The sequence below is a fragment of the Tursiops truncatus genome, chromosome 18, assembly GCF_011762595.2.
Source record: "Tursiops truncatus isolate mTurTru1 chromosome 18, mTurTru1.mat.Y, whole genome shotgun sequence".
Taxonomy (NCBI): domain Eukaryota; kingdom Metazoa; phylum Chordata; class Mammalia; order Artiodactyla; family Delphinidae; genus Tursiops; species Tursiops truncatus.
The window spans coordinates 63,621,994-63,637,013 of record NC_047051.1 but is presented as its reverse complement, the minus strand read 5'-3'; the positions used below and the strand labels follow the sequence as shown (position 1 = coordinate 63,637,013).

At 48.1% G+C, this 15,020-nt stretch overlaps 1 non-coding gene across 1 annotated transcript; it reads right to left on the bottom strand.

Annotated features, from left to right (window-relative positions):
* Nucleotides 1–218: 218 nt before the first annotated feature.
* LOC117308905 (U1 spliceosomal RNA) lies at nucleotides 219–382 on the bottom strand. The gene has a single exon (XR_004523154.1). It is a non-coding gene; the product is annotated as a U1 spliceosomal RNA (small nuclear RNA).
* Between the last annotated feature and the right edge of the window lie 14,638 nt (nucleotides 383–15,020).

Genomic DNA, 15,020 nt, shown 5'->3' with positions numbered 1-15,020 from the left:
ACTCACCCAGAAACAATGGTGAATCTGGGCACTCTGCAGACAGTCAAGCTGACATCATATTAGGAGACCCATGATGTAGATACGTTTCAGCATTGGTGATATTAACTCGATCACAGGTTTCTCCACTGTGAATTTACTATTTCCCTTCCAGCTTACTAGGGGTTTTGTGGCGATATAACTTTGAGTCTATGCCAATATCCTGTTTCTTTTTTTTTTTCCAGGGAAAAGCACGAACGCAGCCGCCCACTACCACAAATTATGCGGTCGAGTTTCCCATATTTGGGGAAATCTCAGGGGTCAGCACATCCAGAGTGCAATGGATGACGCTCGTCCTGGGAAAACCACCTTTGTGATCATCGTATCTCCCCTGCCAGGTAAGTATGCAATATCTTGTTTCTCATCATATTTTTGCCTAGTAATTTTAGCATTTATTCTTACCTGTAACTATTACTACTATGATGTTTACCACATGGTAATTTTTAACATTTCTGCCAACCCATCTACGTTTATTAATTGGAATTTACTCTAAAAGAGTCTTCTGCTCACTTCTAAGTGAGAATGGGTAGGACAGGGTCTTGGCTGTTGGCTCTGTGGTTTGTGGTGATGATTCATGGTCACCTTTGTCCAGTAGAAATATTGGGAGGTGGATGGAAAGGCACCAGCCTTCTGACCGTGAAGAAAAGAATTGACAGTTTTTCATACTGTTTTCCAAATTTTATGTGATTACATTGTCATTAATTTAATAATAACACTTTCACAGTAAAATAGACCATAACATGACTGGTTATCTTCTGGGTGATTATATTCATTAAGTCAGAAAGAAAAGAGTGTGGGTAGGGTAGAAATGACGTGAAAATTTCTCATTCAATTTCCTCTGCATGTGAGAAGCAGAGAAAGGACAGACTTCTCAAGCTCAGCCTGAATGATATGATGACCTTTATGAACCCTGGTAGCTTTAGATCATCTAACAAAGCCTTTTGATGGACTTGGCTGGAGGCTCAGGAGATGCTTTTGACTCAAGAAAAATACCTTGATTTGGAAGGGGTTTTGGTTTCTAATTTTTCTTTATAGGGGCAGAAAACACAACCTTTCCTCTCCTGCAGAAAACTGCACTCTGTAGGTAGAGAAATAAGGGCAGGATCTTTTATCCGATGAATTCCAACTGTTTTAAGGTTGGGAACTCACAATCCTTCCTTACAGGCAGGCACGGGATAGAGAACTATGAGTCTTTGTGTAAAAACCAAGGGAAGGAGGGCACAATTACAATAAGAAAGAACGAGCTGGCCTCTGCAGACAGGTGGGCTGATGGCTGGGACATCGGACAGTTGCAGCCCTCACTGCTAAGGTTTGCTGCCAGTGACTCATGCAAGTTCATTCCAGAGCCCTCTCTCCACTGCCCTCACTTCTCAGGGTTTGCTCTCCAAATCCCTAGACCTCCCTTATTCCAAACTAAGCCTGTAAACACACTGCCTTGCTGATCTTCAATCATTTCCTTGATCAGACTTTGACCCTGCTCGAGCCTTGCATCAACAAACGACAAAGGAGTGAACATGAAATTTATACTTCACGTGTTATCCTTTTGCCATCTGACCATGAGTATTCCCAACACCAGATTCTTTTTTCAGAGCAGGTAGAATGTTGAAGGAGGGCAGCGGAGGGAGGACTGAGGACTGGACTGTCCTGATGGGTCTGTCCACCCAAATACTGTTGAGTTCATCTCCTTGAATCTCTAATCCCATCTGCTTATCTCAGCTCCAGCTCTACCACTCAAGCCCAGTGAAGAGTATTTCTCTCCTGGAAGACAGTCATACTGGCCAGAGAAGCCCTGCATTCACTCCAGCCCAGTGGTTCTCAGCTGGGAATTCGGCTCCCCCAGAGGACATCTGGTAATGTCTGGATACATTGTCAGTTGTTACAACTAAGTGGGGGGGAGGCAGGGGCAGTGACTACTGCCATCTAGTGTGTAGAGGTCGAGGACACTGCTACGCATCTTGCAATGTACAGGACAGCTCCCACCACTGACAGAATTATCTGGTCCAAAATGTCGATGGTGCTGAGGTTGAGAAAGCCTGCTTCCAGTCCCCCTGCAATACCTCGAATACATAACCATGCTCTATTTTTTTTAAAAAATTAATTAATTAATTATTTTTGGCTGTGTTGGGTCTTTGTTGTTGCACGCGGGCTTTCTCTAGTTGCGGCGAGCAGAGGCTACTCTTAGTTGCGGTGCGCAGGCTTCTCATTGCAGTAGCTTCTCTTGTTGCGAAGCACGGGCTCTAGGGCACAGGCTCAGTAGTTGTGGCGCATGGGCTTAGTTGCTTCGCAGCACGTGGGATCTTCCCAGACCAGGGATCCAACCCATGTCCCCAGCATTAGCAGGCGGATTCCTAAGCACTGCGCCACCAGGGAAACCCCCATGCTCTTTCTTTAAAGAGCAACTTGTATCATGTCACTGCATTGCTTAAAACCTTTTACTCTTTCCCATTTTTCCTAGTATGAAGATTAAACAGAAAATCCTCAGCTCCTTGAACCTGCATGACCTGGCAGCCACCCTCCATCTTTTCTTGTATTCTGTGCAGTAACCAGCCTAACTTTATTCCTGTTTTTCTAGAAAGCATCATACTTCCTCCTCCCTCACAGGATCTTGGCATATGTTTTTCCCTCTTATAAATCACTTTCCTCCCTCTTACCAGCCTCTCACTCTTGGGCAAACTCACTGCTGCCTTCTAATCCTTTAGGAGACCTCAGCTCACAGCTTACCCCATCAGACTCCCTCTCTGACCACCAAACTGTAAGCAGCCTGAGATGAAAGGCCACATGGAGAGAGAAACCAGTCCATCCCAGCTCTTCCAGCCATCCCAGCTCAGCCCTGCGATGGAAGTGAGGCCCGTCTTGGACACCCAGCGCCAGCTGAGCCTCCAGCAGGGCCTGTGAGTGAGCCCAGGGAGGCCAGCAACAGCACCGCCTAATCAGCCCTCACAACTGTACTAAGCCATGAATAAATGACCGCTGTTTTAAGCCACTTATGTCTCGGGTGGGTTATGTAGTGACAGACAGCAGATTCATTCTCACTGGCGTGCTTGAGCCTTGCACTAAGAGCTCCCTGATACTGTGCGGAATTTCCCCTCACCTCCTGGCTCTGTCACCCTGCACAGGACTGTCGCTCAAGACCTGAGTTTCTGGGTCACGGTCCACTTGACAGGATGATACTCTCTCCCCAGTAGGTCAGTGAGTAGAAGAGAGGAGACTGGGTCCCCTTTCCCATCTCACCACCCTGTCCCATCAGCCTCCCTAGAACTGCAGCACTGCACTGGGAGGGATATTCTAATTCAGTTAACTCAAGGGCCGGAATAAACTCAAAAGGGAATTTATTTCAGTGCAGAAGGAAATGGCTTAAGTTTTTGACAACTTGTCTTTTCCCAGATTCTAAAAGGGAAATCACTTAAAGAACTGGGCCTTTTGCAAAAAGGTCCCTTCGTGGGAACTCCCCAGGGTCCACACCATTCCTCTTGCCCCTGGTTTTTTTATTGAGGGCCCTTGTTCAACTCTCTTCGCGTGAATCTCTACCCATCACCTTCAGGAGACCCGTCCTCGTAGGAAAACCTCATCCCCAGGAGGGTCTCATCACCTGCGTCAGGCTCCATTCCCCTGGCCAGTCGCCAAGTCTCAAGTCTAAATCACTCCGTTTAGAGTGACAGGGGCGTTTGCTGGGGCTCAGGTCAGTAGGGTGGGGCGTGTGAAGGAGAAAACACTTGATGCTGCTGGCTCCTGGGTCTCGTGTGAGCCTGGGTCTCCCGGACAACGGATTTTCTTCCAGGATCCCACCTGAGAGGTTCCTGAGCGTCTGTTTCTTTAAGCCTCTGACCTGATAGAACAAGAAGGTCTATAAACCTCACCTGGCTTCTATCAGGAGGGGAGGCGCAAGTTTCCAAGAGTAAATAATCACTTTTCAAGGGAACGATGCAGACTGCACTCACATCTAAGAAACCAATAATTTTCTTAGCCAGCTCACTGCTTCTCCCTTAGGAGATGTCACATACCTTTATTGGGCAGAAGAGGGTTTGATTTCTTCCTGTTCTGTTACCGACCCTCCCGAGTCAGACCCCAACAGGAGTCCTTCCGCCTGGTGCCCATAGAAGGATCCCAAGTTCAGATGAGAAGCAAAGGAAAGCTTTAGTCTTTGATCAGAGAAGAGAGAAGGGAGAGGTGAGAGCTTACGCTCTGGCATACACGCCCCCGGAAAGCACTCGCCTGGCTGCTTTATTGGTTCCTGTGAGCGGGGAGGGGGGCGGAGTTTTGGTGTGTCGGGCGCAGCTGTGCTCCAGATTGCGGGGCCGGGTGCAGCGTCTCTGCACACGGCCCCCTCACCGCCATCTTGAATCACGGTGATGGGTGCAGCTTCTTTGGGTGCAGGCCCGCTGGGCTGCGGTGTTGGCGCAGCCGTTTCACAGCCGGGCCTCTGTTCCGAAGGGCTGGGTGCGAGCTGGACTAAGCACAAAGGAAAAGAAAAAAGGTAAGATTTTATTTTACGACCCAGATTCTGTGTTTCCTCCCCAGGACTTGTTGATGGGCTTTGCCGGCGACACGTCCCTCCTCTGGCTTCCGTCCTGCGCCTCGTTCCTGAGGGGTGCTGAGGGGCGCAGGTTCGGCTCCTGGAGCTGTTTCCTGCTGAGTGTGGGGTCGTCGGGCCCCGGGGGGAGGAGCAGGACGTCTCCCGCCGCCTGTAGCCGTGTCTGGTGGCCTCCCGGGGCCCCAGCCCTAACTGTTGCGTCCGTGAGTGACCGCCGTCTGGAGCTTTATAGATCCGGAGGGTCATTAAGGGGCCCAGGAAAGGCCCAGCCCCAGCGGCGTGAGGGTGGCCGGCGTTTCCCCGGCTCCAGAAGTGTTCACCAGGTCAGGCGGCCTGGTTCCTGCAGCCAAGCGGCCTTCCCAGTGGTCTGTCCGCGCCTCCTCCAATTAGGCCACGTGCGTCCACGTGAAAACAGCTCCACGTGCTGCCCGGTGCACAGACCCCCGCCCCCCTCCTCCCCGGGGAAGCTAAGGATGATCCGGGGCAACTCGGTCCCCCAGGACCATACCGGCCAGTGAGTTGGCAGACTTGTCCCATCTGGAAGTCCGGGCCGGTCTCGTTGGCCGCTGTGGCCAGGGTGGCTGTTAGCTTTTTTATGATGTCAGTGTTGTATATGGTTCCCCCGGCCAAGGTCACTAGCTCCCCTCTGAGCACAGTTGATTCCTACAATTAGTCGTCTGCTCTTTTGAGACAGACTTTTGTTGATTTTCGGAAGAGAAGCTTTAGGTCAGAGAAGGGTTCGCACGAGTAATCGGGGGGGGGGTCCGTTACCCCAGGTTGTCCCTCTGGAGGTTGGGGCTCCGGGGCCCCCTTCACGCGAGTGTCGTGTCCCCATGGAGTGACGCCCAGCGGCTTCCGGGCGGGTGGGTGCGTAGCATCACCAAGTGGGGTCCGTTCCTCTTAGGAGTCGCTGGTTTCGCGGGGCTGCAGCTTTTCCAGGTTTTCAGATACACGTGGTCCTGTGGCCGGAAGGGGTGGGGGGCAGGTCGGAGGGTGCGGGCAGCACCTGGTTACCACGGTGTCTCCTACCTGGAGGACACACTGGAGTCGTTCCATTTCAAGGGGGTTAAAGTGTCACTTCTCTTGGGCTTGGGGAGTGGGTTTACGGTACCTGACTTCAAACACCCTTTAACTTATCCCTTGGGGATAACCACAGGCTGAGTCGAGCAGTTGGAATTAATCCAGTTTTCTTGAGTCTCCTGGCACAGCTCGGCTGAGGTTCACTTTAAGGTCTAATTAGATCTCTCTACTTTCCCTGATGATTGGGGTCGCCAGGCTGACTGCAAGGTCCATTTTATTTTATGCCCAGGGCACTTGTCATCCCTTTTGTCACTTGAGACAGGAATGCTGGGCCATTAGCACTTTGTAAGGATCCTGGGAGCCCAAACCTGGCGATTATCTCTTTTACTTTAACCACTTCGCCTGCCATTTCAGTTCTAGCGGGGAACCCTTCTACCCACCCTGGAAACATGTCCACTAGCGCCAAGAGATACCTGAAGTTGCCCTATGCTCTCGGCATGACAGTGAAGTCAGTCTGTCAGTCTTCTCCAGGATTTGTCCCTCTGGTCTGAATAGGCCTTATCTGGGGGCCTCTGGGGGTCTGGTGTTGGGGATGTTCATTGTGCAGTTGGGATGCGTCTCAACTATCAGACTAATTATACTTTTCATGCCGGGAGTTACCACGAGGTGAACTAACCAATCATACCGGGCATCCCTCCCATAGTGAGTTCCTTGATGAGCCTCCCTTTTGACTTGACAAGCTGCTGTTTGGGGCAAGAAGTATTGCCCACATTCATTACCTACCCGTCCATGGCCTCCTAGATCTCTTTTGAAGCCCCATTTCTGGGCTTTGTGTAATTCATCCTTCGTATAGACTAGGGAGTAATAGGATGGATCTGGCCTTTTTGGTATGAGGGTAGTTGCCAAGTTACCAGTTCTAGGGCTGCCCTTCTGAACTAAGTAGTGTTCAGAAGCAAAGGACACCTTTAGTCTTTGATCAAAAAACGGAGAGGTGCAAGCTCCTGGCTAGAGTACATACTCTCTCCAAAAGGCCGTAGGCAGGGCTGCTTTATAAAGTTCCTGGGGGAGGGGGCGTGCCAGATTCAAGTGCCAAGCGTAGCATTTCTGCCCCGGGCCAGCCAAGCTGAGGTGTCAGCACAGCCATCTTGCACTAGGGACTCTGGTCTGAAGGGCCAGGTGCGAGGCCTCTGCGCGCCCTGTAAGCAAGTGAAACTGAAGCCGTGCAGCTCAGATTGGGACTTGAATCCAAGTGCCCAGGACTCGAACCCAGCCTAAACCCAGCTCCTTGCAGAAAGAATTCAGTGAGAGACAAAGTGATAGGTAAGAAGTGGGTTTATTTAGAGAGAAACACTCCACAGACAGAGTGTCGGACATCTCAGAAGGCGAGAGGCCCTGAAATACGGTGTGGTTAGTCTTTATGGGCTGGGTAATTTCATAGGCTAATGAGTGGGAAGATTATTCTAATTATTTTGGGGAAGGGGTGGGGATTTCCAGGAATTGGTCCACTGCCCACTTTTTAACCTTTTGTGGTTGGCCTCAGAACTGTCCTAGCTCTAGCGGGTGTGTCATTTCGCACGCTAATGTATTACAGTGAACATATAATGAGGCTCAAGGTCTACTGGAAGTAGAATCTTCCGCCATCTTGGACCTAGTTGGTTCTATTCAGTTTTCGTTATGTCCTGTGTCTAAGTCATTCTTTTAAAAATTGTACCCTGCCCCCTTCCCTCCTGCTTCAAAACTACACTAAGCACAAAGGGAAAGAAAAAGTTAGGGTTTATTTTATTACTCAGATTCAATTTTTCTCCCAGGGAATTGTTAATGGGCTTTGTTGGTGACAGTTTCGTCACAGCATGGGCTGCTGAAAATTAAGGGGACTACCTTACCTTTAATCACTGTTTCCTTTGTTATCAGTGGAGATAATCCTGATAAAGAGAAAGAGACCCTATGCCTGAATGTCCAAAGAGAGAAGGTATTAATGTAATGTTTTTTGTTTTATTTTGTTGTTTTTTTACCCATAAGGTAACTCCCTATTTTTAGGGGTTTGATGTTTCTCCTGAAATGAGTGAGAGTCCTGAGTGTCCTTTATTTGCAGAAGAGAATTGGGTATTAGTTAAATGGGAAAGGAAAGGGCCTAGACATCAGTGTGCACAGAGAACCAGGTCTGGGCTCCCAGGTAACAGGCGAAGATGGCCTTGTCAATGTGGAAACAGTGTGTCTGTGCTTGTACTGTGGAGGATGAAGAGTACGGATTATAGGCCTAACCTGATTACAGATCATGCTGAAATGGAGCGGGACCCTGTGGGGCCCTCCTGGGCACAAATCCTTTCTGTGACTGTGTCCCTCTTTCTTGTTTGTAGGAAATAGGCTTCTTTCAACCTCCTTGACCTTCCCTGACTTCCAAAGGGCAGATTCAGACAGTTGCTAATCAGGGAAGGGAGCGAATGCAGAAAAAAGAGGAGCAGTCAGGAAACAATAGTGCAGCCTTGGGGACAGGGTCCTGGTTCCCCCTCGAGGAATATACTGAGGCCCCCGCCCAGGTGGAGGACGGTAACTTCAGGCTGCGCACGGGATTCCTGGAGCAGTGCTGTGTTGTCTCACCACCAACCAATCAGCCACACCCCGCAGCCCTCACCCCAGATTTTGCCTGTAGAAACTTTCCCCCAAAAACCATCGGGGAGCCTGGGGTTTTAGAGCGTGAGCCACCTGTCCTCCTTGTATTGGCACCTTTCCAACAAAGTTACATTTTCCTTCACCACCACCCGGCGTCAGCGGATTGGCTTTGGCTCGGTGACAACATTCTCTAGATTTAAGCAAGGTTCTTATTTATCTTCCTGTTGTTGTCTCTTAAACTTTAGCAAAGTGGTTTCCACTTTTCTGGGCAGATATTTTTAAAATTTATTTTGTTTTCAAAATCACCTTTGCTACAGGATTTTTTTTGTTTGTTTTTTTGGTTGTGTTGGGTCTTCGTTGCTGCGCACGGGCTTTCTCTAGTTGCGGTGAGCCGGGGGCTACTCTTCGCTCCGGTGCGCGGGCTTCTCATTGCGGTGGCTTCTCTTTTTGCAGAGCATGGGCTCTAGGCGTGCGGGCTTCAGTAGTTGCGGCTAACGGGCTCTAGAATGCAAGCTCAGCAGTTGCGGCGCACGGGCTTAGTTGCTCCGTGGCATGTGGGATCTTCCCGGACCAGGGATTGAACCCGTGTCCCCTGCATTGGCAGGCAGATTCTTATCCACTGCACCACCAGGGGAGCCCCTGCTACAGGATTTTAAAGGACGGATGTAACTGAGTCCTCATCTACTTCCCAGCTGAAAACTGGCACTTGCCGTCTACCTCTCCACTGCAGCTGATGACCTTCAGCACCCCTGAAAGGAGTTCAAGGTGGAGATGAGGAATGAGGCATGCTGTGCTCTGGGAAAAACTGGCAGAACAGACCTTCAGATAGTTAGATCTTTTCAGAAAATTTTATGAGTCCAAATCCTTGCATCTTCTCGTATATAGAAAAGCATTAAAATCACTAATGGTGACATCTGCTTTGGCCATTGAAGAAAAAAATGCATGTGGAAGTAAAAATGGAGTAGCTGTGCCCCAAGCCATTCTCAAAGCAGTGTTGGCCGGAATGTGGGTACCTCTGTCAAGTAACCTCCTTATCCGCACCTTTATTCCTTTTTTTGTTCAAAACTGTTCTCAGGACTTCCCTGGTGGCACAGTGGTTAAGAATCTACCTGCCAATGCAGGGGACACGGGTTTGATCCCTGGTCTGGGAAGATCCCACATGCTGCGGAGCAACTAAGCCCGTGCGCCACAGCTACTGAGCCTGCGCTCTAGAGCCTGCGTGCCACAAGTACTGAAACCCACGCACCAAGAGCCCGTGCTCTGCAACAAGAGAAGCCACCGCAGTGAGAAGCTCGCGCACCACAGCAAAGAGTAGCCCCTGCTCACCGCAACTAGAGAAAGCCCGTGCGCAGCAAGGAAGACCCAACGCAGCCAAAAATAAATAAATAAATTAGTTTAAAAAAAATTTGTCTCCTCAAGATTGAGGAGTATCAAAGAAAAGGGGGGAATTGTAACTGAGCAGGGCCCCATGGGGCCTTCGGGCGGTGGGGGACAGGCCTTCCCCCGTATCCTCTGCTTTAGCTTCTCTCTGAAGTACCTAGATAATAGTATTTGATGCACATTTCCTGAGTGGTTTTGTAGATGTAAACCCCCCCACCCCTTCCAACAAATGGAAAATGTTAAGGACATAACGACCATCAGCACACAGCCCCAGGCCTGCTGGAGCCTAAGGACTGATAACGTTTATCTCTGGGACACCACCCTGCTACCTCAGCATCAGCCAATCAGCGAACTGTGCACAGGCTGATCACATACCCTGCCACCCGTTTCCCTCACCTGGCTTTTAAAAGGGCTTTGCTGAAACCCTTCAGGGAGCTCGAGGATTTTTAGGGCATAAGCTTGCATGGCCTTGCAATAAAACTTTCTCTGCTCCAAACTCCAGCGTTTCGGTTTGGCCTCACTTTGCGTCGGGCGCACAAACTTGCATTAACAGTAAGGCACAAGCCATGTCCTGTATCCCCCCTAACTTGCCCTTCCCCAGGAGTTTGGGGATGGTGACAGTTGGGGACAGGGATCTCCAACTCTCTTCCCAAACCTTTGCTCTCCTGTGACTTGTGTTTCAGTCTCTCTTCTGTGGAGGAAAACTTGGCTGGATACGTTTTCTTGTAAACCGTGCTCTTTATGCCAGCACCAGTTCCCTTCAAGCTGAAAAACTCAAGAATTCCATTCTTTCATTCCTTTTGCTCTCTGTGTGGTCTCTTTCTTCCATGCCAAGTGTTAAGAGGAGGAAGGGCCACAGGATAACAAAGGCATTACAGGGGTGCAAAAATGACATCACGCAATTATGTAAGAGTGACTTTCTTTCATTAATACGAAAGGTTCCAACACCAGACCATTCCTGCTGTTGCTCAAGAAGACGAGGGATTATAAAGATGAGCGTGTGACACATGTAATCAGACAGCAGGCCCCAAGAACTTCACAAGCTGTTCGAGGAGGCAGTTCTCACCAGAAACTGTTGAAGACGAATCCTCTGATACAACAGGCACACAATAGGGAGGAGTTAAAAAGCTGCCGAACAGGATTTAGCTCACAAAGAGCTTTAAGGTCCACCTCTGGAGTTTTCCTATCCTACGTAGCAACAAAAGTGGCAAAGCCCTGAGGTTGCCATGGGAACCTAATTCTGCTATACAAATGCTGGCTCCTGGCCTGATTTCTGAATATCAAGTAAACAAAGGGTTTCTTTATCAGATAAAGTTCCCAGATTCCTGTGCTAATAAGTACTATTGATCTAAGCAAGAGACTGATAACTACAGAGAGACAAAAATATGTATGTAATATATTCTAAAGAAAGTAAGACATCCTGGTGGCAAGAAGAAAACATTAAGTCACTATTTTACTTTTTGGCGTATTTTTAAAAATTCAATTGAAATAATGATTAAAGGCAGGTATCATGCTCTTTACCCTGTGTGGCCCATGAATCAACAGCAGCGGCGTCACCTGGGAAAGGGTAAAAAATACCAGTTCTCGGGACTTCCCTGGTGGCGCAGTGGTTGAGAATCCACCTGCCAATGCAGGGGACACAGGTTCAAGCCCTGGTCCAGGAAGATCCCACATGCCGCAGAGCAGCTAAGCCTGTGCGCCACAACTACTGAAGCCTCTGCTCTAGAGCCCGAGCTCTGCAGCAAAAGAAGCCACCACAATGAGAAGCCCGCGCACCGCAACAGACAGTAGCCCCCGCTTTCCGCAACTAGAGAAACCCTGTGTACAGCAACAAAGACCCAATGCAGCCAAAAATAAATAAATAAATATATTTATTTTAAAAAAAATACAAGTTCTTGGGAATTCCCTGGTGGTCCAATGGTTAGGGCTCTGCCCTCTCACTGCCAGGGGCCTGGGTTCAGTCCCTGGTTGGGGATCGGGGAACTAAGATCCCACAAGCCATGTGGCATGGCTAAAATTGAAGAAAAATAAAAAAGAAAGATACAAGTTCTCAGACCTCCTGAACCAGAATCAACATTTTAACAAGATTCCCAGGTCGTTTGTGTGGACATTAAAGCTTTGAAGCACTATCTCTGAAACTTTTAAATTGTTATACATAATAAAGGCACGTATCTGTTCATGTAGCAGATTGAAGGCTTTGGAACAGTGCAATTAATACGTTAATATTTATTTCATATAAGATACAACTGATATTGTTAATTATTACAATATTCTTAAATCTTGCATAACTTAGATTTTCTAGATACACATTAGTTTGGAATCATTTATGTGTTGGGGAAATTAGCAAAGGCAAGTCACTTTGAATTTTCAGATCTTCAATTTGAAGAAAAATTTAACTGTTCTTATTCTTTTTTTTATTGACCACACCGTGGCTTGCGGGATCTTAGTTCTTCAACCAGGGATACAACCTGGACCCTAGGCAGTGAGAGCTTGGAGTCCCAACCTCTGGACCACCAGAGAATTCCCTAGATGCTTTTTTCCTTTAACTGAGAGTAAAATCAAGGATCTTGAGGGTCTTGAAATCTAACTCCAACAGTGACTCAAGGATAAGAGGGTGTGATAAAGGTTGTAAATGAAACACTGAGCTCAGGTAAGGGAGAGAAAAGGATTTTGAATATGAAGACATTAGGCTTATTCTATATGAGAGCCAGGAGAGCCAGGCACACCAGGAACATTCCGACAAAACAGTTGGTCCTGGCTGCATCTCTCACTTGCTATGTCATTTCCCGCAGGAGGACATAGTTGTTACCACACATTTAAAAAGCAAAACCAAACCCAAACATAGCTTGTCGTTCTTATGCTAGTGGGCAATGCTTTCATTTTATGCAGCCTTGAATCCACACCCACCCAGCAGAGGGCATGGTGTGGTTAAACTGTAAATTCTTAAACTATTTCCTTCTTTTTTTTTTAAAGGTTTTTTTTTTTTTTATTAATTGATTTTTGGCTGCATTGGGTCTTTGTTGCTGTGTGCGGGCTTCTCGTTGCGGTGGCGTCTCGTTGCAGAGCATGGGCTCTAAGTGCCTGGGCTTCAGGAGTTGTGGTTTGTGGGCTCTAGAGCGCAGGCTCAGTAGTTGTGGCGCATGGGCTTAGTTGCTCCGCGGCACGTGGGATCTTCCGAGACCGTGGCTTGAACCCGTGTCCGCTGCATTGGCAGGCGGATTCTTTTTTTTTTTTTCTGTATGCGGGCCTCTCACTGTTGTGGCCTCCCCCGTTGCGGAGCACAGGCTCCGGACGCGCAGGCCGAGGGGCCATGGCTCACGGGCCCAGCCGCTCCGTGGCACGTGGGATCCTCCCGGACCGGGGCATGAACCCGTGTCCCCTGCACCGGCAGGCAGACTGCCAACCACTGCGCCACCAGGGAAGCCCGGCAGGCGGATTCGTAAGCACTGTGCCTCCAGGGAAGCCCAGAATACTTAGTTCTTCCAGTGGAAGGGGTGTTCAGTGGGTGACACAGAGAGCATCATGGCAGCCATGTTTAGGCATTAGGTGGAAATCTGTTTTTAGCCGAAACCTAGTTTGGAAATTACTATTCGTGAGGAATGAACAGGATTTTGTCCTCAATTCTGTTGTGACAGTGGGAGAAGGGCAGCAGGCTATGAGCGCAGGGGTCTCAGGCAAAGAGTCTGCACTACCACGAGGCTTGCACATTCCACCCCTGGGTGATATATAAAATGTAAGGGCAGGCTCGTTAGCAGAGCCTAACAGAAGCAAAGTCTCCCTAAAATTCCACCAGGTAAAAGCCTCTTTTTAGTAAGACCCTTGAGTAATTGTACGCAGAATCCAAGAATCATTCTGCTGTGAATAAGAATGACTCTGAAAGAAGGAAGTGAAAACCCTAGGGATCGGCACAAGATCCACAGAGTAGAATCAACAGACCCCAAATACAGTAAGAAAAATGGTCCATATCTGCCTGAGAATGTCCCCAGTTTCCTTATTAAAAGAACAAGAAGTTAATATCAGAATCTCTACCATGTGTGTTTACAGTTTGTTGTAGGGACTTCCTGGAGGTCCAGTGGTTAAGAATCTGTACTTCCACTGCAGAGGGAATGGGTTCAACCCCTGGTTAGGGAACTAAGATCTTGCATGCTGTGCAGTGGCGGAGCCAAAAAAAAAAAATTTATATATATACAGTTGCTGTTTAAGTCTGTAGCAGCAGTTCTCAAAGTGTGGTCTGAGGACTCCTGGGGGTGCCCACGACCCTTTCAGGAGGTGTTTGAGATTCTTTTTTTCCAACCATATATCAGGGTGAGGCCAGATTTTCTGCATATCCTTCAACTGAAACAACATGTAATGATGGATTGAATGCAAAAACAAGTATGAGAATCCAGCTGTTGTCTGTTACACTAGTAGATATTAAAGAAATTTGCAAGTGTGGGAGACATTTATGTCAAGCTGAATAGGTTTATCATTGTTATCTTTAACTGACTTCGTAAATATTTTAAACATTTCTCAGTGTTGCTATCTAATATGGTAAATACCAGCAGGTTTAACCATAAAAGGGGAAGCTCTTTGAAGATGCTCAGTAATATTTAAGAGAATGAAAGGGTTCTGTAACCAAAAACTTTGAGAACAACAACCCTAGAGTTTCTCATTTCACAGTTTGAATCCCCATATTCTCAGATTGTATGTTATTGCTTTGAGAGATGTTTAGAACGTCCCAAGTGAAAGAAACCCCAGCTGTTGCAAGGGGCTCCCAGTGTGACTTGGGAGCCTGAACTGTCAGGATAAATCACGTCTACTTCCGTCAGTCTGCTTTCTTCCTTCAAACCTCCCTGACTCCCAGGTTCTCTCAGTTACATTATCTGTGATCATTTATTATGGCAGATAGGTCCAGATCATCCGTAGGTGATGTCTGTGGACTTGTGGTAATTCAGTTTGCAACAGTTATTTGCAACTATTTTTGGAATGCCTTTATTACATCTCACTATTGCATAAAGAATAAAAATTAGGGAAATCCCTGGCAGTCCAGTGGTTGGGGGCCTCTGCGCTTTCACTGCCTTGGCCCAGGTTCGGTCCCTGGTCTGGGAACTGAGACCCTGCTGCCACACGGTACAGCCAAAAATAAAACTAAATTAAATGAAAATTAAATACAAATAACTAGATAAAAATTGAACTCTGTCAGGCAAAAAACATGGACGGGTAATCTCAGCTGTGGAGTTTATCATTAGGATATACGACAGAGGGACTTCCCTGATGGTGCAGTGGTTAAGAATCCGCCTGCCAGTGCAGGAACACGGGTTCAATCCCTGGTCCGGGAAGATCACACATGCCGCAGAGCAACTAAGCTCATGTGCCACACCTACTGAGCCTGTGCTCTAGAGCCCATGAGCCACAACTACTGAAGTCCGCGAGCCACAACTACTGAAGTCCGTGAGCCACAGCT